The sequence below is a fragment of the Solea senegalensis genome, linkage group LG19, assembly GCF_019176455.1.
Source record: "Solea senegalensis isolate Sse05_10M linkage group LG19, IFAPA_SoseM_1, whole genome shotgun sequence".
NCBI lineage: Eukaryota > Metazoa > Chordata > Actinopteri > Pleuronectiformes > Soleidae > Solea > Solea senegalensis.
The window spans coordinates 16,426,560-16,448,376 of record NC_058038.1 but is presented as its reverse complement, the minus strand read 5'-3'; the positions used below and the strand labels follow the sequence as shown (position 1 = coordinate 16,448,376).

General features: G+C 39.6%; 3 long non-coding RNA genes across 13 annotated transcripts in view; all 3 read right to left on the bottom strand.

The window, feature by feature from the left end:
* The window catches only part of LOC122785693, a 7,743-nt gene extending 4,221 nt beyond the window's left edge, over positions 1–3,522 (bottom strand). Inside the window, exon 1 of the long non-coding RNA XR_006362339.1 lies at positions 3,490–3,522. This is a non-coding gene — a long non-coding RNA (uncharacterized LOC122785693). The remainder of the gene's footprint in view (positions 1–3,489) is intronic.
* LOC122785691 overlaps positions 1–13,201 on the bottom strand; it is a 20,029-nt gene extending 6,828 nt beyond the window's left edge. Inside the window, exons 1-6 of one of the 11 annotated variants that reach the window (XR_006362326.1) lie at positions 11,754–12,776; positions 11,613–11,670; positions 11,415–11,509; positions 11,159–11,331; positions 10,929–10,965; positions 8,434–8,570 (exon numbers count right to left, since the gene is read on the bottom strand). This is a non-coding gene — a long non-coding RNA (uncharacterized LOC122785691). Of the gene's footprint in view, positions 1–8,433; positions 8,571–10,311; positions 10,966–11,158; positions 11,332–11,414; positions 11,510–11,612; positions 11,693–11,753; positions 12,781–13,185 lie in introns of those variants that run through there. The other 10 variants (XR_006362325.1, XR_006362331.1, XR_006362330.1 and 7 more) reach the window with 10 other exon arrangements.
* Positions 13,202–16,758: 3,557 nt separating this feature from the next.
* LOC122785690 lies at positions 16,759–21,189 on the bottom strand. Its single transcript, XR_006362320.1, has 3 exons — positions 18,734–21,189; positions 17,340–17,400; positions 16,759–17,030 (listed from the first exon to the last, which is right to left on the bottom strand). It is a non-coding gene; the product is annotated as an uncharacterized LOC122785690 (long non-coding RNA).
* Positions 21,190–21,817: the final 628 nt, after the last annotated feature.

The following is a 21,817-nucleotide window of genomic DNA, read 5'->3' as shown; positions in this document are numbered from 1 at the left end:
ATACTCTAATTGGACTTTTTGAGTGCTTTTGGACGACATACTATACTATGATGTTTTTGAGTGATTTCAGACGACATACTATACTATGACTTTTGGGTGATTTTGGACTTCATACTATACTATGACTATTTTGGGTGATTTTGGACAACATGACATTTTTGAGTGATTTTGGACAACATACTATACTATTACTTTTTTGGGTGATTTTGGACGATATACTATACTATACTATACCTTGCAGCGAGAAGACCCAGGTTCAAGCCCCGGTTGGAACAAGGGCCTTTCTGCATGGAGTTCGCATGTTCTCCCTGTGTGCGCATGGGTTCTCTCCGGGTTCTCCGGCTTCCTCCCACAGTCCAAAAACATGCTATGGTGGGATTAGGTAAATTGGACACTCTAAATTGACCATAGGAGTGAGTGTGAGTGTGAGAATGAAGGGTTGTTTGTCTCTATCTGTCCAGGGTGTACCCCGCCTATCGCCCGATGTAGCTGAGATTGGCACAGCACCCCCCGCGACCCTCTGGTGGAGGATAAAGCGGTATAAGATGACTGACTATAGTATGACATTTTTGACCGATTTTGGACAGCATACTACATAATGGGTCACACAGTGGTGGAGTGGTTCGTGCTCTGAATTATGTGAGCTATTTGTCCTGAATGCTTTTTCGTCCAATTTGGAAGTTTTTCAATAATAGAACTCATGACTTTGAAGACCTCAGAATGATGAAGTATTTAAGAACGTCCGTCCTGCGTAACAGGATCCAGGATCCAGTGCTCTTACCTCTGAATCAAAAGGACTTGGGTTGGAGCCCCGCTTGAAACAACAACCTGTGTGTGGAGTTCTCGAGACAAACAACCATTCAACCACTCACTCCTTGAAAGTATTTCAATAGTAGATTACCCATGACTTCACAGACCTCAGCCCTGATTGACCAGGTCAATTTAGAGTGAGCAATTAACCTCATCCCCATATTGCATGTTCTGGACTGAACCCAGAGAAAACAGTCCAGGGTGAAGCCCGCCTATGACCCTATGACAGCTGAGCTTGGCACAGCAGCCCGCATGACCCTCCAGTGGAGGACAAAGTGTTGGATGATTCATGGACTGTGGGAGGAGGCCAGAGAACCCGGAGAAAAGCCGTGCACGGGGAGAACATGAAAAACTCGAGAAAGATGATTGTTCCATGTGGGTCTCGAACCAAAGTCTTCTTGTTTCAAAGGCAAGAGCACTAAACACCACACCAACCACGCTGTCCATGATGAGGGACAGATGTTGCTAAATATTTCATAAGGCTGAGGTCTGTGAAGTCATGAGTTCTATTATTGAAAGACTTCCAAATTCCAAACTTCCAAGGACTGTTGTTCCTATGGTCAGGGGTTCGAATCTCACCTCAAGTGGAAATTTACCTCATCACTCTATTGCATGTTTTGAATGGACTGGCCAACAGTCCAGGGTGAACACAGCCTATCACCCTATGACAGTTGAGCTTGGCACAGCAGCCCCCACGACAAAGTGGTAGATGATGGACTGTGGGAGGAAGCCAGACAATGTATAGAAAAGCCACCTTCTCACACGGGGAGAACATGAAAAACTCCACAAATATCCTTGTTCCAACTGGGTCTCGAACCCAGGTCTTCTTGTTTCAAAGGCAAGAGCACTAACCACTGCACCAACTGTTTGGGCCATTTCGGAGGACATGTATCGTTAAATACCTCATTAGTCTGATGTCTTTCTGAAGTCATGTTTGTGCTCATCTGTTATTGAAAGTCATCCAACTTTGAAGAAGAAGTGTGTGAGTACAAATAGCTCACGTGGTTCAGACAAAGACTGGAGTTCCTGAGGTCAGAGTTTCAAATCTTAGATGAAGCAACTTTTTAAACCCAATATTCTACACAGAGAGTGAATAGGTGTGAGAAAACCGGAACAGCATGGACAGTTAGCTCAGCTGGTTAGAGAGTAGCCTTTCAGTCCTGATGTTGACGGTTCAATTCCTTTATAGGTCAAGGTTTAAGGTTCCACAGTCAAAGTGAAGACTCAAAAACGCCCGGAGGTCCTTCCCAAATCTCAAAAGGGTTTGTGGCGTGGTGGATTGGTTCGCAACCGCAAGGTTGTGCCAGCACACTCCGAACAAATCCAGCACGCTCCGAACACTAGGCCCCGACGCCGGGGCCAAACTACGCGCCCTCTCACTGCGATTGTAGTGGTGGGGGGCTGGGCTGTGCTCCCCCGGCCCCCCGCACAGATGACAGCAGGGGGTTATACCATTTTATTTCACATTTTTGGCCCAAAAAAAGCCATAAAAAGATCAAAAAAAAGACAAAAAAAAATGATAGGGGTTCACTCCCTGGACTGTTGACCACACAGTTGGGTCCAGGTGTCCAGTAACTGCTGCTTAAAAATTATGAGCACATGAATGAGACTCCTGTGTGATTAACGTGTTGACATCATTTTTACATTGTTAACAAGTGGACAAGTCAAAGTGGCAACATTAAATCAATAAATACACCATTAAATAATGACTCACGTGTCTCACATTCATTCATTCATTCACATTGGAATTAAATACATAAATGTCTCATTATTAAATGTGTCATTCATTCATTCAAATACCAAATTCATTTGATGTAAAAACAACATATAAACACACATGTGACACACATGTGAGTCACTATTTAATGGTGTATTTATTGAATGAATGATGCCACTTTGACTCGTCCACAGTTTTCACTGGTTAACAATGTAAAAATGATGTGAACACATTAAACAGAGGCTCTGTTGACAAGTGCTGTTAACGTCCGTGTGAGGGGATGAAATCACAGGTGAAAGAGTGATGGTTTGCTCCAGTGTCTGACCTGAAACTGCGTCGATACAATCATGCGACTTTTCCGGCTAATGTTGTTGTGGTTGCTACGGTTACACACAGGATGTGACGTTGTTTGAGAGAATTATTAGTAGAAAAACTAATACAGTGAAATATGGCGTATTCTTTTTTTAGTGTATAGTTTTTTTTTAACTGATGTTACAAATAAACGGCATTAAAAATTAACTAAATAAATGAACATTTTAGTCCACTAGGTGGTGCCAAGTGCTCACTTTCACGAGTGCTGTTGTCTCAGTATATCTCATGGTGTCTCTGATGATTATTTAAAAAAATATAAAACAAGTAGAGATGCAACGATTACTGCATAATTAAACCATTACTAAATTAATCGTCAAATACTTTTAAAATCGATGAATTGTTTTTTGTTTTATTACAAATGTTGAACATTTTCCGGTTTCTTTGTTCCTTTTAATAAAGAAAGGGAAATGAAAGGTGTGCGTTTTTACATGTGGAGCAGTGACGTCACATTAGCATTAGCATTAGCAGGTGTAATCTGAACACCTGTGATCGGATCCCTCAGGTCGGATGTTAACAGCAGGTGTGAACAGAGCGTCAACAGAACATCTAAGAAATGTGCGGATAATTTTTAAGCAGCAGTTACCACACACCTGTCCCATCTGCTCCTCGTCCTCCTCCTGGTCCTGGTCCTGGTCCTGGCTCCTGGTCCTGGTCCTGCTCCAAACAAAGTTGTAGATCAGTTACAAAGACTTTAAAAATTCTGAAAACATTTGTAAAATCTCAATATTTAACAGAGGATTCTGACGTATTTCGTGACGGCTGTGAATGGAATCACTTGAAAACACACAAACTGTAGCGTCCCCGGCTGAATGATGGTCGAACTCTTTAACTGATAGTTCATAGGTGTTTATTTTTGTGCTGAACAGAAGGTAACGTTGCTCCAATGAAACCCTTGATAACACACTCTGAACACACCGTAAGAGCTATGGAATAAAACAAAAATAGTATTACCCACGTCATAAAGTTCAACAGTATCCAAAAGTGTGTTTTTAGTTCAATAATAACTTAAAGAACACAGTGTAATAAACAAACATATTTAACTTGAAATTGTATGAAATTACAATATTTTAACTGTTCAGACAAGGACTGTCGTTCAACCTCTGGAATTGTTATTAATACAACCAAAAATGATGTATAATTTATTTATACTAACAAATCAAGAATCTGAAATAATTGTCTCTTTCAGACCGACAGACATGCCCTACATCGCACCAAAACAGCGTTATTGCTAGCTTAAAATACACTGGAATAAAACAAAGCCAAACTATAGAAGGACATCACATTACTACTAAACATTAAGTACAACATTAAAACAAAATCATGACAAACCTTGTGCCCTTATGAGCCAGGTGCTAAACGAACTTATAAGTAGACGTTTCTTAATGTTTTTTAACTTTTAATAGACCCGTTTGTGCCGTGCAAACGCTTAACTATCTGCAGATTCGTCTTTTTTTCTATTTCCGGTTACACTGTATCAAAATAAAAGCACCAACCTAAAAACAGGAAATGACGGTAAAATAAAGAAAACAAGTTAATCTTTCAAGGAGATTACTTATGAAATAAATAACTATAGAAACGAAACATTATGAAAATACACTGTGGCATATTAAAGGTCATTTACACAAACTGTGCCTTTAACGGCAGCTGTTTGCAGGTCTTCAGTCAGAGGACAACACATTAAAGTGTTCAAATGTGCTCACTGCAGTAAATGAGTGAAGAAATGTGAAGAAAACACAGGAAAACCTTTTTATTGTCAACTATATATTGATCCACATCAACACGGACTTTTATTTTGAAATTCTGCTAAACCACTGCTCGTCAACAGTTTTTTTTACTTAATCTGTTAGTTTAACCTTTTACACCACTATAAATACATGAGTAACTTTTTGGATCTTTTTGTAATTATTTTTTTTTTGAGTAGTTTTATTGCAACATACTTTTACTTTTTCTTGAGTATATATTTGAAGAAAGAACGTTAATTTTACGGCGTTCCATTTGGCTAAGTGACGGTCTCTTCTCTTCCTATTTTAAAGGGCGTATTCATGGTTTTGTTTAGAATATTATTGAATTATTTGAACATTGTTGTTTTACATTATGTTGTGTCTATTTTGTACTATTTGTGTTGCTCTGAATATTTCAAAAATAAATCCGGAGAAACTCAGTTCTTGAGTACTCGTCTTTTCACACTTTTCATACTTTTTTACTCTTGGAGTATTTTTATTTTATTTTTACTTCTACTTGAGTAATTATTATCTTACAGTAACAGTACTTTTTTTACTTGAGTCATTTTTTTGGCTTCTCTACCCACCTCTGCATATTATACGAGGACATTTTGGACAGTTGTTCAAAATGTTGTTGACAGTATGACGTCATACTACATAATGACATATTTGCCACTAAGTCACTTTTTTGGAAACATGTACGTGTGCTTAATGCGGAGCAGTGACGTCACATTAGCAGCAGCTAACCTGCTACTGGCCAGACTAGATACTCATTCTGAACAGATGTAATGGTCTATTGACAGTTTGTGTTGAGGACATTCTTTGACATATGTGGACAACTTATATTTAAACGTTTTTGAGGACATACTACACTCGGACAGTTCATATTTGGACAGTTTTGACGACATATTGTCACATTGACAACACACGTGCGTTTGCTGTGGAGCAGTGACGTCACGTTAGCATTAGCAGGTGTAACCTGAACACCTGTGGTCGGATGTGAACAGCAGGTGTGAACAGAGCGTCAACAGAGAATCTAAGAAATGTGTGGATCATTTTAAACAGCAGTTACCACGTTTGTTCACATGATTGTACACATGTTAGTTCCCGCTGCTCCTCGTCCTCTCGCTGTTTCTGTCTCTGCGCAGAAGGAGCTCCGCCTCCGACAAAGGAAGTGGAACATTCCAAATAGATCGACACAGAGGGTAGGAGTGGAATGTACCAAGTCACGGAAACTACATAAAGGCTTTTAAATCAGTGCGTGTTTGTGCAGGAGGAGCTCCACCTGTGAGTAATCAACGTTCATGTCCTCGCTGGACAAATAAAAGAAAAATAGCAGCTGAAATTGTGAGAAGGGTCCAGCTGCAGACCCGAAGGCCGCTCCACGACTCACCCTTTTTTTTAACAACTTTATTGCAATACGGTTAAAGTACAAAAGTGATGAAAGAAACATACTGCATTTGTGAATAAACAAGCAGAGTAAAGACAGAAGAAATAAAACTTTGCCAGGGTAGCTAATTAATTATTAAAAAGAGAAAGAAAAGGAGGACCAAACATTGACAGTCTTAATTGCCTTTTTGTTGTTAGAGCCAGAAATCAAAGAAATTAGGTTTTTTACCACTGAATTTACATTTATGAATATGGAATTTTGCCAATCAATAGAATCAATACATTTATAATGAAGTACATATTCTCTCTATTTTGAGTTCTATAAAAGAAAAATACCACATTCTCACACAATAAAACAAAGTCTTTATAAATATGGTCAATGATAAATCTGCTGAAGTTTTGCCAAAATGATCTGGTGTGTGAACAATACCAAAAGAGGTGTAAAACAGTTTCTGGATGATTTTCACAAAAGGAACAGTTTGTATTTATGTCTCTTTTAAACTTTGTCATATAGTGATTAGCAGGGTAATGTTGGTGAATTTTTTTGAACGATACTTCTTTCACCTTGTTTACTATCATGTATTTGTTAGGAATCAACCAAACCTTTTTCCAATCAACGTAGTTCACAAATCTGTTCCAATAAAAAACAACGTTTGGAATAGAAACAATTTCTTTCTGAAACAGGTAAATTTAGAGTGAGCAATTAACCTCATCCCCATATTGCATATTCTTGGACTGATCCCAGAGAAAAGCCACGCACACAGGGGGAGAACATGAAAAACTCCAGAAAGATCCATGTTCCAACTGGATGTTGAACCCAGGTCCTCTTGCTGCAAAGTCAGGAGCACTGACCACTACACCAACCATCTTATCCATGACGAGGGGCAGACGTTTTTAAATATTTAATCAGTCATCAGACATTTTTTTTGAAGTCATGAGTTCTATTATTGAAAGACTTCCAAATTGGCTGAAAATACATACAAGGACAACTGGCTCACATGGTTCAGACAAGGACTGGCGTTTCTATGGTCAGGGGTTCGAATCTTACCTGAAGTGAATGTGGAAAGTGGAAAATTACCTCATCACTGTATTGAATGTTTTGAATGAATTGGCGAACAGTTCAGGGTGAACCCCGCCTATGACAGCGGAGCTTGGCACAGCAGCCTCCAGTGGAGGACAAGTGACAGCGCGGCAGTCCCTGGCTCCCTAGAAGTGGCTGAAAATTTGGCCAGACAGTGAAAAAAATTCCTTTTCACTAAAATTAGGTTTTGGGTCCAGGTTCTGAGTAACTACTGCTGAAACATGATCAGCACATGAATGTGTGAGTGTCACTTTTACATTGTTAACACATGAAAACTAGTTCTCATGCTTTGACTCGTCTCAGTTAAAAGGTATAGTTCAAAGTATCACTGACCAGGAAATAAAATATCTTTTTAGCTCCTCCTCCTGCATGAAGTGCACAGGTTGTAAGACCTCCTACTCCTATTACAGTTGCAGATAAAGTTTGCTGTCCAATGTTTACTCTTCACAGTAAGTCGTCGTTTGGTTTTTCTTTCTTATTTACTGGATCCTGATTTGAAACATTACATTTATTATGTAACCTAGCTTAATACTGAATTTTGTTTGAAAAATCTTATTTCCACAACAGTGTCAATACCTCATTCAATCATGCTTCTAAAACACCTGGACTGTCCCTTTAACTGCAGCCATTTGTAGGTCATGGCACAGGATGAGACAAAGTAGTAGCCATTTTAAAATGTGGTCATTGCAGTAAATGAGTGAAGAAACGTGAGAAAAATATGTAAAAACCTTTTTATTTTGATTTGTCCATATCAACACAGACAGTTCTACATTGTACCTGAAGTCCTACAAACCTTGACTTTCTAAAGTGATTTTGGACAACATACTATACTATGACTTTCTAAAGTGATTTTGGACAACATACTATACTATGACTTTCTAAAGTGATTTTGGACGACATAATATACTATGACTTTTTTTAAGTGATTTTAGACCACATACTATACTATGACTTTCTAAAGTGATTTTGGACGACATAATATAGACCACATACTATATACTAAGACATTTTTAACAGTTCCTATTCGGACATTTTTGGATGACATACAAAACTAAGAAAAAGTTTGACAGTTCATGCTTTGACATTTTTGTTGACATACTATACTAAGACATTTTTGACAGTTGTTGACATAATATACTAGGACATTTATGACAGTATGAAGACATTTTTGACAAATACTAAATTCATTTCTGAAAACAGTGAATTGTGACAGTTTCTGTGACAACATACACATGCACGTTTAGACGATGATCGTTACATGTGGACTCGTGTCGTCACATCAGCAGCAGCAGTAGATGTAATCTGAGCACCTGTGATCGGATCACTCGGGTCGGATATAACAGCAGGTGTGAACAGAGTTTCAACAGAAAATCTAAGAAATGTGTGGATCATTAAGGCTGCAGTTACCATATGTTTGTCTCCGCTGTTCCTCGTCCTCTTCCTGCTTCTGACTGAATGCTCCTACCATCTATGGCTCCGACTGGTAAACAAACACAGAGGGGAACCTTACAAATAGGTCGACACAAGAGGGGGAGGAGCGGAATGTACCAAGTCACGGAAATAATACAGCGGTCTTAAAATCAGTGTAGCTTTGTGCAGGAGCAGCTCCACCTGTAATTATTCCATGTGCATGTCCATATTGACCAAATAAAAACATGGCAGCTGAACTTGTAGTCAGTTAAAAACGTTAAAAACAGAGGGAAACCCACAACCGTAGGAAATGCTGCCATCTGCTGGACGTTCTTTCACCCTTCACCTTTTAAAGGTCCTTATCTTCAAAGTATCAGCATAGATAATTAAGTCAGTGTTGAAATTCCATATGTTGTGTGTAAATTGCCACAGCTGTTTGCTGTCATGTTATAATTCACTGATATTTTGTTTTTGCATTTCACAGTTGGACACAAAATAATGCATTTGTAGCACCCTTTGTTTCCAATTTCCAAAAAAACTGTTTTAAGTCACTCACAGTGGTAGCATGGTATTTATTTATTTTTAAATAATAAAGAATATCTTGGGCTGTGACATATTTCCGCCAAGTTTTGTGCAATTTGGTGCAACTTAAGATTCTGCTTTGGAAGCGCTACTGAGCCATTTTACACCACTTTGACACTATATCCCTTATTTTATAAAACATTTTGCCAGTTCTGCTTTACGTGCCAATTTTTTGTTACTGACCCCAACCATTGAGGATAATTGATAGTTGTTTTATTTATGTTAGCTAGAGTCTGATGGAGCAACAGCATCAGGTACAGTAGTAACTGGTCTGTGGGATCATCTATAATCGGACTCATGGACACATGCAACAAATGTCATAAAGTAATGTGTAGTGATGTTGCATCATTGTGGAAGGTGGAAGTTACATGTGTTGTGACCCTTCTGGTACAGATAACCTTCATAAGTGTTTATAAAAGGCTTTGATATACATATTTGACTTAATTAATGAACTCACATGTTTTAAGGTTTAAGAAACAGTGGGTTTCTTTTGAGATAGACAAAAAGTTATCTCTGTAATTTCAACAGCTGCTCCAATTTTTGTTGTTGGTCAGTTAATAATGCATTTTCTCACTTGTTAGAATTCCCCATTTGTTCCATCGCTTATATTCACATTACATATCTATTTATTTTCAGATTGTACATTATTTATTGAAATTATATGCATTAATCTATTAATCTTTCTTGTAGTTACATCATTTCTGGGAGTTGGAGCGTGAGGGTACACTAACGCTCCAGACCCGCAGACCACTCGACAACACTCTGATTGGGTCACAGAAGGGACTGCGTCTGAAACGTGATGACGTTTACTAACGTGATGACGTTACATTTATTGAAACTTTATTTACACACGCGTATTTCACAGACACTTGTTGACAAAAGACTTTTATCCAATGATTGAAACTAATAAAAGTCTACTTGATCATGTTTTTAACCTGAAAAAAACCCTCCTAAAATTCTGTGCTGCTGTGGTCCAGCTGGTGGTGACAGACAGATGTGAAGTAGACGAGATCTGCTGAGTGTGTCATTAAGGAGATGTTATCTATTTCAGGGAAGATATATGAAACATTGGTATCTGAATCAAACCCAACCAGTTGGACATCAGTAGGTATTTTGATGAAAGTAAAACAAAAGCCCTGAAACAAAAAACTGAAACCCTTGATTCTGCACAGGAAGTTGCATAACTTTCAAATCCATGTAATGAATACAAGTAATGAATGATATATCGTTTTTATTTGTATGCATAGCAGACAATTAACTATTTACATTTTTCATTTGTCAGTTGTCATGGATTACAGGCGCCTGACAAAGGCCTCACTCTCTAAGGCTTTCCAGTTTGGGCCTTGCTTCCTTGGACATGTGGCTCTGAAACTGAGTTATCTCGCTGATGAGACAAAATGATATAACAAAATAATGAAGTCACTGACATACATTATGGGATATAAACTGTTGTGAAAATTGGATTAACAGTTTCCTAAATGATCAGTTTAGATAGATAGATACTTTATTGATCCCGAAGGAAATTCAAGAAATTCAGTCTTTGTCCAGGGAGATGGAGAGTACAGCTGCAGGGACATACATCAATGATGAAGATTTAAGATTGTGTTGGACAGTGAGTGTGTGTTAAAAGGAGACATATGAAGTCATATAAAACATGTTGTAGGAGCCATTTGTTTGTGTAGCTGCTGCACTACCAATTTATGCCGACAGGTGGTGGGTGTGTTCTTTTTTGTTGCTATAAAGGTGGGAACTTTGTGTCACTGGGCAGGTGTTGCCAGATGGAAGAGTGCACAGTTTTCAACCGCTAAAACAATATGCTTTTGGCACGGTGGTCTCCGTCACTTACTGTCATTTATTGCTGTTTATTGGACTTGATCTTGCGCCTAAAATGTGAGAAATAAAAGGTCGCATATTAAGCAAAGCAAGTGTTTGGACTGGATTTCATTGGACGTACAAGAAAGCGTATCAAGCGCGTTAATAAGTTTAGCCTGTCCTGCAGCCCCTCAGTGGCTTTAAGCTGGGGCTTAGCCACTACACATGTAGTCTACAAATCAGTGTCAGTGTCTGATATCTCACCTCTGTATGATTGAAGCCACAGGATCTGCAGACTTCTTATCTGTCTGTGGACTTTCAACCACTCCAGACAAGAAGTGCATCACCTGGTCCACTTGGTCATCATCTTCAAAAAGAATGAAGACCCTGTCCTCCTTCTTGGCCCAGGGAGACACAATGTTGCCTCTGATGATTTTCTCTAAATATATTATAGGTGTTTAGCTTGGGTATTCATATATAAATACACAAACACCACACACAAAATGCCATTGTCACTCACCTTAAGGTATTGCAGCATGCCTTCATCCTGAGTAATGACATGAATTAACAGACAACTGGACTCACATGGTTGCTGTTTGGCTTGTTGGATCTTTCCTAAAATTAAATGATACAACGCATAAATATGTAACAGTGAATACATGTGATGAAGTACTTTGAATAAGACATTTTCTCTTCATGATCATTTGCACTTCCTTACATAGCACAAGACACTTTGAAGACGTGTCCTCTTGTCTGGCCACAGTAACATCACTGCTCTAAATGGACACACACATAAGCCTGACTGAGAGAGTAAGGATCTGTGTGGTTGATGATGAGTGAAAGAAATGCTGAGACTCACCAAGTCTTTGCTGTAGGGATGGTCTTCAGTGTCCTCTGGCACCTGTAGACCATCATAACAATCACAATTGTTACATAATGTCTCAAATGCAAATGTCAACAACTTCCAAAAGAGATCCATGTTGAATTCAGAATGACACAGTACCATAGTAACCATACATGTTTCTTTCTGATGGTCTGCTGTGGACGCCGGAGTCACCGTGGACGCCAAAGTTGCAGTAATATTTGTGGTTGCTGTCTTGCAGCAGGGTTCAAACTGACAGACAAAACATTTTTCACAAAGCCACAGCGTTACGGCCGCTGCTGGCTGCCGTTTAGTGTATGTTCATTGTGTGTTCCCATGAGTGATTCTGCCAGGCATGCAAAGCAAGCTGTGTGATTCCCTGATGAGGATTGGTCCGGCCGAAGCAGAGGCGGTCTACTTCCTGCTTCCTGTCCACCTGCGTCTGTGATTGGTGTGGCTGTGTGTCTACCAAATCTACCAATCGAGACTCTGCAATCAACCCCAGCTGCAACATAAATAGCTTGTGTGCCCTCAGTTCATGGCGGCTGTGAGTCAGTGATCAGTTCGCCTCGCTGTTGGTTACATACTGTGACAGTCCGTTGTGTTAAAGCATATTGAAATAGAGTGTTTGTTTAGTTTTGCCTGGCTGGAACCTATTTGAGTGGTTTTAGCCAGTGTGCTGAATCTGTGTACATTTAACTAGTTTAGAGAGTACCTTGATGGTCTCTCTCTTGCTTTTGTTGAGTTCTTTTTGCAGAATAGCTGCTTGTTTGTTTTGTGCTGTTATGTTATGTAAAGCTTATGGGTGCTGACCTCCTTTAGTTATTTGGCGTTCCTTCTTTTTTTTCCAAGAGCTAAATAGCGGTTGATGTTATTTTGTGTTTTAGTTACTTGTCAGCACCTGTATAGCCTCCTTCTGTTATGTTTTCTTGCGCATGTGCACCCTCCTTATTTAATTAAATGCCTGACTTTACCCTAAACCAGTCCAGTTGTCCCATTCCACCTCATTTCTAATTCCCAATCACTTGTTACTGCTCTCCATAACGGGCCGGGTCGTAACATAAATGGGGGCTCATCCGGGATCGAAATGAAAATTACAGGTTGCTTTACAATGGACGCTTCTGCTCCAGTGTAAAATGCACGGTAAAGCCCAGGATGCTATAGCTGCACTTCCTGTTGAAGATGGCTTAAATTATGAAACTGTCAAACAGGCTATCTTACGGGCTTATGAACTTGTGCCTGAAGCGTACCGACAGAAGTTCAGAGGTCACAAGAAAGCTTCTGCTCTTATGTCGAGTTTGCCCGTGAGAAAGGAACTCTATTTGATAAATGGTGTGCAACGTGTAAAGTTGGTGATTACAATGCATTAAGAGAACTGATCCTATTAGAAGACTTTAAGAAGTGTTTATCTGAGCACATTGTGGTGTACCTGAACGAACAGAAGTTGAACACCCTTTCTGCTGCCGCTGTGCTGGCTGATGAGTATGTGTTAACTCATAAATCTGCTTTCTCTCCAGTCTCTGCTTTTTCACGTCCCTCCTCTCCTCCCAGATCCTCTAATCCACGTGGGCCCAAAGAGGAAAGGCAATGTTGTTACTGTCACCCTTCTCAAGCAAAAGGTGTAGGACTGATTAACGCAGATTGTGGTGCGAACATTGACTCATCTGATCAGAAAATTGATGACTGTTTTAAGCCATTCTTGTTTGATGCCTTTGTGTCACGGACTGGTGAGTCAGCTGATAAAAAAACCCATACAGGCTTTGAGAGATACTGCATGCTCTCAATCTGTTATTCTAGCATCAGCTCTGCCGTTCTCCGATAACTCTACTTGTCATTACAGTTCAGTTATTAGAGGAGTTGAAATGGGATACATGCCAAGGCCAGTGCACCGTGTCCATATTCAGTCCTCCCTGGTTACTGGATTCTTCCCAGTAGTGGTTTGTACTGAACTGCCATTCCCCGGTATCATACACCTAATGGGGAACGATATCACAGGAGGCAAGGTAATCCCCACACTAGAAGTTCTAGATCAACCACAGTGTGATGGGAACGAGACATCAGGTCAGACGCCCCCAAATGTATTCCCAGCCTGCGCTATAACTCGCGCTCATTCCCGAAAAATTGGCCCAGATGACGATGAAGTTTTATTGTCTGACAGTTTATTCATGTCAATTTTTTTCAGATGATAAAGAGGAAAAGAAAGTGGCTGAGAGCTGTCCAGGATGCATCTGCTGAACATGCGCCCCCGACTGGCCCGAAACTGCCGTTAACTGGAGGAGCGGCATTTCCAGTCAGCCGAGAGCGCCTGAGCCAGATGCGGGAAGCAGACCCAACACTGTGGGAGTGTTTTGCCAAGGTGGTGAGTAACGACAAACAAAGGGATGAAAAAGTGGCATATCTATTATGGATGGTGAGATACTGTTACGTAAATGGTCTTCCTTTGTAACTGGTGACCCTGATTGTGATTCTGTTTACCAGATAGTGGTTCCTGCACAATGCCACCAGCATGTGATGTCAGTGGCTCATGAGAACTAAAAGTGGAAACCAGTACTTGTTAACTATTATGTGTGCTGCCACTCGTTACCCAGAGGCTATTCCTCTCCGTTCGATAACCGCTAGTGCTGTAGTGAAAGCTTTACTGTAGTTTTTTTTTCTACTTTTGGATTACCACGGGTGGTTCAGACAGGCCAGGGCTCTAATTTTAAGTCTGGTCTCTTTAGACAGGTACTCAAGACTGCTGTTCCCTCACCCTTAGTAGCCGAACAGTCAGATGTTAAAGTTGCTGCTCTCATTGCAACAGAGTCTGTGGGCACTCCCCACGGAGATGATCCACAGATGTGCCACCCTACACATCAGCCAGTCCGCCTCCCAAATTCAGAGATGCTTGCTAACCTGTCATGCTGTTTGCAGCATTTAACCACTGCACAGCAACATGCTCTAAGACGACGGCGCTCAGGCTGCACTGTGGTCAGTAATACACGCTCCATGGATTGTTACAAAAACTGAGTAAGGGAAATTAACTTATGTTGTTAGTATCTAGTGTCTCATGAGGGTTATTGATTCTTATGGAACTAAAACTAAGTATTTACTGACTGTATACACATAAATGACACAAAAGGTACATTCAAGATGCTGCACAGAGACATGAATAAAACACAATACAAAGCAGGAAAATAGGCACAAACAAAACGGCATAAAATAAATTAGAACAGGTTAAACAAGGTAAAAAGAATAAAGATTAAAGTACACATTTAAATATAGTATTAAGTTAATGAATCAACTTCTTTCCTTGACAAGCAGTTTACATGCAAAGCAAATACGGAGAAGAAAGAAAATGCAGTTATTTCTTAGGTTTTCATTTGTCAGAGGTACGTTTGATATTAATTTTAAGATCATTTCAAGTTCGTTTTTGTTTGACTGTTTAAATCATGCCTGTGATTTACTGTCACAGTTTTTCGATAAACCTTTTCCACATGAATTCAGTCACTTATTCCTAATTAAGACATTTAATTGTGAGTAAACACTTATACACAGGACAGAATTGTGGGGTTTTGAGGTTGATACCAGTGGTGTTTGGTTTTTGTTGTGAAAACAAAACATTTTATTGCACTATGAAATGCACACGTTTAATATTGCTGTATTTATATTTTGTCTCCACCGTAAGACAATGGTCTTAAATTTATAACCTTATTGTACAAAGCAAAAATGTCAAGGATACGCATACATACCAAAAAAAAAAATCATAATGAAAGTGCAGCTTCATTTTATACCACAGGGTGTCAGTGTTTCTTCTGAAAATCAGAGGGATTTTAGACCAGTCCAGAATTTTAAGTAGTGCTAACTCAATCAGTTTTTACCTCTAAATTAAACATTTTGGGTGACAGCTATGTCAGCTTAATATTCATCTGTGTTCCAGGAGATTTGCTTGGTGGTAAAAAAAAAAAAATTATTAATAAATGAAAACAAGTTGTTTTAAGTGATTAGCCATTTTATTAGTGGTAAGACAATGAAGTCCTCAATATCAGTGTTACACCAGAAGCTAACCATTTTAAGTTTGCCAATTATTTTCACTTTGGATCATTTGTAAATGTATAGACATAAATGACAGTGACCAGGTTATTTTCACACAAAAGGCAGATTCAAGATGCTGCACAGAAATAAATACAAAGCAGAAAAATAGTCAAACACAGCATATAAATTGAAAAAGAAAGGTAAAAAGATTACAAAGTAGAAGAATGATAGTAAAAAAATAATATAGGATTAGGTTTAATTCAGACTCTTTCCCTAAAGCAATACATGACTACGGTGTAGGGCTAAAACAATTACTCGAATAATCCATTACATTAAATGAATCGTCAACTATTTTGATAATGGGATTATCATTATTAAAAACAAGATTTATGATCATTTTAGCTTCTTAAATGTGAATATTTTCTGGTTTCTTTGCTCCATAGAACAAATAAATCATTAAAACTGAATAATTTGAGAACATCATCATTTCCATGTTTGACAAACACTGATCAATATTTTTCTACATTACATGACATTTCATGGACCAAATGATTACTCCATTCATTGTGAATTAATTGATTATGAATATAATTCTTAGCTGCAGCTCTACTACGGTGGCCTTGAAGTGCAAATCACCAACACAAATAGGAAAACACCGTCAACTGAAACCTAACGGCAACTGAAACCCAACACAGTCAACCGAAACCAACACCGTCAACCGAAACCCAACAGCGGCAACTGAAACACAAACGTCAACGACTGAAACATCAGCTAAAACAACAATCAAAACACAAGAACATTAACTGAAACTGGTTGTTGCATTTCAGTTAATGTTGTGTTTTCCCATTTGTGTTGGTGATTTGCACTTCAAGGCCACCGTAGTAGAGCTGTAGCTAACGAATATATTTATAATCAATTAATTTTCTCAATGAATGGAGTAATAGTTTGGTCCATGAAATGTCATGAAATGTAGAAAAATATTGATCAGTGTTTGTCAAACCTGGAAATGACGTTCTCAAATGATTCTGTTGTAATGACTTCTTTTTTCTACGGAGAAAAGAAACCAGAAAATATTCCAAAAAATAAATAGAAATGAACAGTTAACTTATTGTTCACAAATCCAAAAGACGGAACAACTCCCAATGCAGCACTTAAGTGTGAGAGCCATTTTCTATTAATTTATACAAAAATAATTCTTCAAACTTCTTCATCCACGCTGATGGGGTGAAGTGGCTGTGGCGCCCCCAGCTGGCCGCACTAAAACTTCAAGGATCAGAAAAGAAAGAGGAGAGAGAAGGGATAGAAAGAAAGTTAGACATAAATAAAGTGGCAGTGAAAGAAATATGGTGACAGAAGGGAGAGTAAAAAGGAAAGTAATAAAGGATGTAAGAAGGAAAGAACATAGGAATGAAAGAAGGGATGGAGGAAAGAAATAAAAAAATGAAGGAAAAGAAAGGTGCAATGGCAGAAAGAAATGAAACGATGGAAGGAAGGGGAAAAGGAAAGCAATAAGAGGACAGAAAGGAAAGAAAGAACAAAAGAAAATAGAAGGAAATCTGTTTGTCTACTCACACAGGTAAATCACATCCAGTCCAGTCAGTGAAATCCAGTCCATGTGTTTCGCTGCTGGTTTCTGTGAACGCATGAAAACAGTAAATTAACTTGGGGCAACTTCACGTTATCGTCTCTGTCCTGCAGAGGCTGATGCTGCTCCATCATCCTTTCCTCGTCTCCTCTTTCCTCATGTCCTTGTCACGCAAACATGGACAAAGTGTGTCTCGGACCGCGTCTCACTGATATGTCCTGTCCCACAACTTAGACAAACAGTCGGACAGGACTGCGAGTCTGTTGGTGTCGGACAGTTTTGCTCTTCGTTCACAGCGAAGAATCCATTACAGTCCCTGCACTGTGAACGGTCATCAATGGGAAAAGGAGAAGAGGGATTGGGGATGATAGAAAGAGGACGGAGACAAAAGAAGGGGACGTTTACAACATGAATGACGCAGACAACAATGACAAACAAACATTGAAACACAAACGTTGCTAACGCTGACTACTCTCACTCTGTCCTGAACTAAGTGTGTGGATGCATGGATTGTTGTTGTTGTCTGACTTAGCTACGATAAACATTTCTATCAGTAAGTCCATTTTATCTTGGGTATAGTTTAATTATTAATAGAGAGGAGAAACCCAACAATTCACACAACGAGCAAGCACCAGTGGCAACAGTGGAGAGAAAAAACTCCCTTTTAACAGGAAGAAATCTCTGACAGAACCAGACTCAAGATGTGCGGCCATCTGCCTCGACCGGTTGGGGTGATAGGAGATAGGAGGTAGAGACAGAAGACAGCGAGAACAGGAGCAGAACAACATCAACCACAAACATGTTACAGCAATGTAAAACACACCAGGGGCCCCCATTTTGTGCTATTAATATAAAGTTTTAAGGTTTTATTACTACCGTCGCTTTGAGTAACTTTTGTGTTGCTGTGGAAGCAACTTTAAGGTTTTACTTTTTGTCGTCGCTTTGACTAAGTTTTGCGTTGCTGTGGCAGCAACTTTAAGGTTTTACTTTTGTCGACGCTTTGACTAAGTTTTGTGTTGCTGTGGCAGCAACTTTTAGGTTTTACTTTTGACGTCGCTTTGACTAAGTTTTTGTTTAAGTGCATACATTAATACATTAATACAGATGTAACAACGTAATAATGTAACATGTCGTGGAGATGTCGTGGAGATCCGCCAAGCGTTACTTCAAGGTCAAAACCATGTTGTCTCCTTTCTGGAATAGAGAAGAAGGAAAAAAAAACCCCACAAAGCAACAACAAACACCAGTCAATTGAGCCATAGGAGGATATTGGGATACTCACCACCATAGGTTCTTTTTGTCATGGTGGCCACTGACCAGGAGGGCTAATCCAGAAGTACGTATCTCTTCTGAAATAGAGTAGATTACTTGGGATACTCACCACCATAGGTTCTTTTTGTCATGGTGGCCACTGACCAGGAGGGCTATTCCAGAAGTACGTATCTCTTCTGAAATTGGAGTAGAAAGAAACCCCCCCCACAAAGCGGCAACAAACACCAGTTACTCAAGCCACAGGATGATATTGGGATACTCACCACCATAGGTTCTTTTGTGTCATGGTGGCCACTGACCAGGGGGGGCTATTCCAGAAGTACGTATCTCTTCTGGAATAGATTAGAAAAAACAAAAGCAGCAGCAGCAGCAAACATCCCAGTCACTTGAGTCACAGCTCAGTTCTGACTCGTCATACAATGGGTGGACAGATACAACAAACTACATGTACAACAGATCTGTACAACAGATCTTTTTTACAAAAGAGATATGCTACGCTAAGTACAGTCCAATCCAGTTCCATAGGGTCCAATCCAGTTCCATAGGGTCCAATCCAGTTCCATAGGGTCCAATCCAGTTCCAGTGTATCGGTCACAAAGCAGCAACAAACAGCAGTCACTTTAGCCACAGGTGGGTTTGGGGAGATTTGCCACCCTTTTTCATTCAGGTGGCGCAGACCGGTAGGGGGAGGGGACTGTGGATCACAAGTTTCCAAGTTCGGAGTTGCATTGCGACGGATCCATTTTCTTTGGCTTGCACCCAATAAAATGTATTGCACCCAATGGCCTGAACCAACTCCAGAAACAGTACATTGTGCCCAATGCACTGCACCAAAACAATACATTGCACACAGCCACACCGCACACCGGACACAGCACACAGTCAAAAAGCCTTCAGTCACAGCTAAGTGCTGTTTGAAGGTCATGTTGAAAGTCACTGTTTTTTGTCCTGTAGCATATTTGAGAAACCCTTTAAAAAAACCTTTGAATATAGCTTTATAAAGCCGAGAACAGGAAAAAGGACTCAGTTCCTCCCCTGCTCCCTCCCTGGGTGCAGCAGTTGAGATTGAGCCTGAGAAATACCTTGAAACCATGAAATACTGAGAAACCATTTTAGCCATTTTATAGGGTGCACCCGCTGGCATTAAAGTTTTGCTTCCTCTGAAGCTTTAGTAATATTATTGTGGTCCTATATAAACCTTTAAATATAGCTTTATAAAGCCGAGAACAGGAAAAAGGACTCAGTTCCTCCCCTGCTCCCTCTCTGGGTGCAGCAGTTGAGATTGAGCCTGAGAAATACCTTGAAACCATGAAATACCGAGATGGTCCTATATAAACCTTTAAATATAGCTTTATAAAGCCGAGAACAGGAAAAAGGACTCAGTTCCTCCCCTGCTCCCTCTCTGGGTGCAGCAGTTGAGATTGAGCCTGAGAAATACCTTGAAACCATGAAATACCGAGATGGTCCTATATAAACCTTTAAATATAGCTTTATAAAGCCGAGAACAGGAAAAATGACTCAGTTCCTCCCCTGCTCCCTCTCTGGGTGCAGCAGTTGAGATTGAGCCTGAGAAATACCTTGAAACCATGAAATACCGAGATGGTCCTATATAAACCTTTAAATATAGCTTTATAAAGCTGAGAACAGGAAAAAGGACTCAGTTCCTCCCCTGCTCCCTCTCTGGGTGCAGCAGTTGAGATTGAGCCTGAGAAATACCTTGAAACCATGAAATACCGAGAAACCATGAAAAATCCTTGAGAAACCATTTTAGCCATTTTATAGGGTGCACCCGCTGGCATTAAAGTTTTGCTTCCTCTGAAGCTTTAGTAATATTATTGTGGTCCTATATAAACCTTTAAATATAGCTTTATAAAGCCGAGAACAGGAAAAAGGACTCAGTTCCTCCCCTGCTCCCTCTCTGGGTGCAGCAGTTGAGATTGAGCCTGAGAAATACCTTGAAACCATGAAATACCGAGAAACCATGAAAAATCCTTGAGAAACCATTTTAGCCATTTTATAGGGTGCACCCGCTGGCATTAAAGTTTTGCTTCCTCTGAAGCTTTAGTAATATTATTGTGGTCCTATATAAACCTTTAAATATAGCTTTATAAAGCCGAGAACAGGAAAAAGGACTCAGTTCCTCCCCTGCTCCCTCCCTGGGTGCAGCAGTTGAGATTGAGCCTGAGAAATACCTTGAAACCATGAAATACCGAGAAACCATTTTAGCCATTTTATAGGGTGCACCCGCTGGCATTAAAGTTTTGCTTCCACTGAAGCTTTAGTAATATTTTTGGCTTTAACGCTTTTTAAAGCCGTTTTGCTTCCACTGAAGCTTTAGTAATATTTTTGGCTTTAACGCTTTAACGCTTTTTAAAGCCGTTTTGCTTCCACTGAAGCTTTAGTAATATTTTTGGCTTTAACGCTTTAACGCTTTTTAAAGCCGTTTTGCTTCCACTGAAGCTTTAGTAATATTTTTGGCTTTAACGCTTTAACGCTTTTTAAAGCCGTTTTGCTTCCACTGAAGCTTTAGTAATATTTTTGGCTTTAACGCTTTAACGCTTTTTAAAGCCGCTTCCACTGAAGCTTTAGTAATATTGGCTTTAACGCTTAACGCTTTTAAAAGCCGCTTTGCTTCCACTGAAGCTTTAGTAATATTTTTGGCTTTAACGCTTTAACGCTTTTGCCGCTTTTGCTTCCACTGAAGCTTTAGTAATAATATTGGCTTTAACGCTTTAACGCTTTTAAAGCCGCTTTGCTTGAAGCTTTAGTAATATTTTGGCTTTAACGCTTTAACGCTTTTTAAAGCCGCTTTGCTTCAGTATTTTTGGCTTTAACGCTTTTAACGCTTTTAAAGCCGCTTTTGCTTCCACTGAAGCTTTAGTAATACTTTTGCGCTTTAACGCTTTATAAAGCCGTTTTGCTTCAGTAATATTTTTGGCTTTAACGCTTTTTAAAGCCGTTTTGCTTCCCCTGAAGCTTAAGTAATATTATTGGCTTTAACGCTTTAACGCTTTATAAAGCCGTTTTGCTTCCCCTGAAGCTTTAGTAATATTTTTGGCTTTAACGCTTTAACGCTTTATAAAGCCTACAACAGAAAAAGGACTCACGTCCCCTGCTCCCTGGGTGTAGCAGTTGAGATTGGAGCCTGTTGGGGTGAAGAGATGATAAGAATGAGAGCAGAAAAGAACCCGTA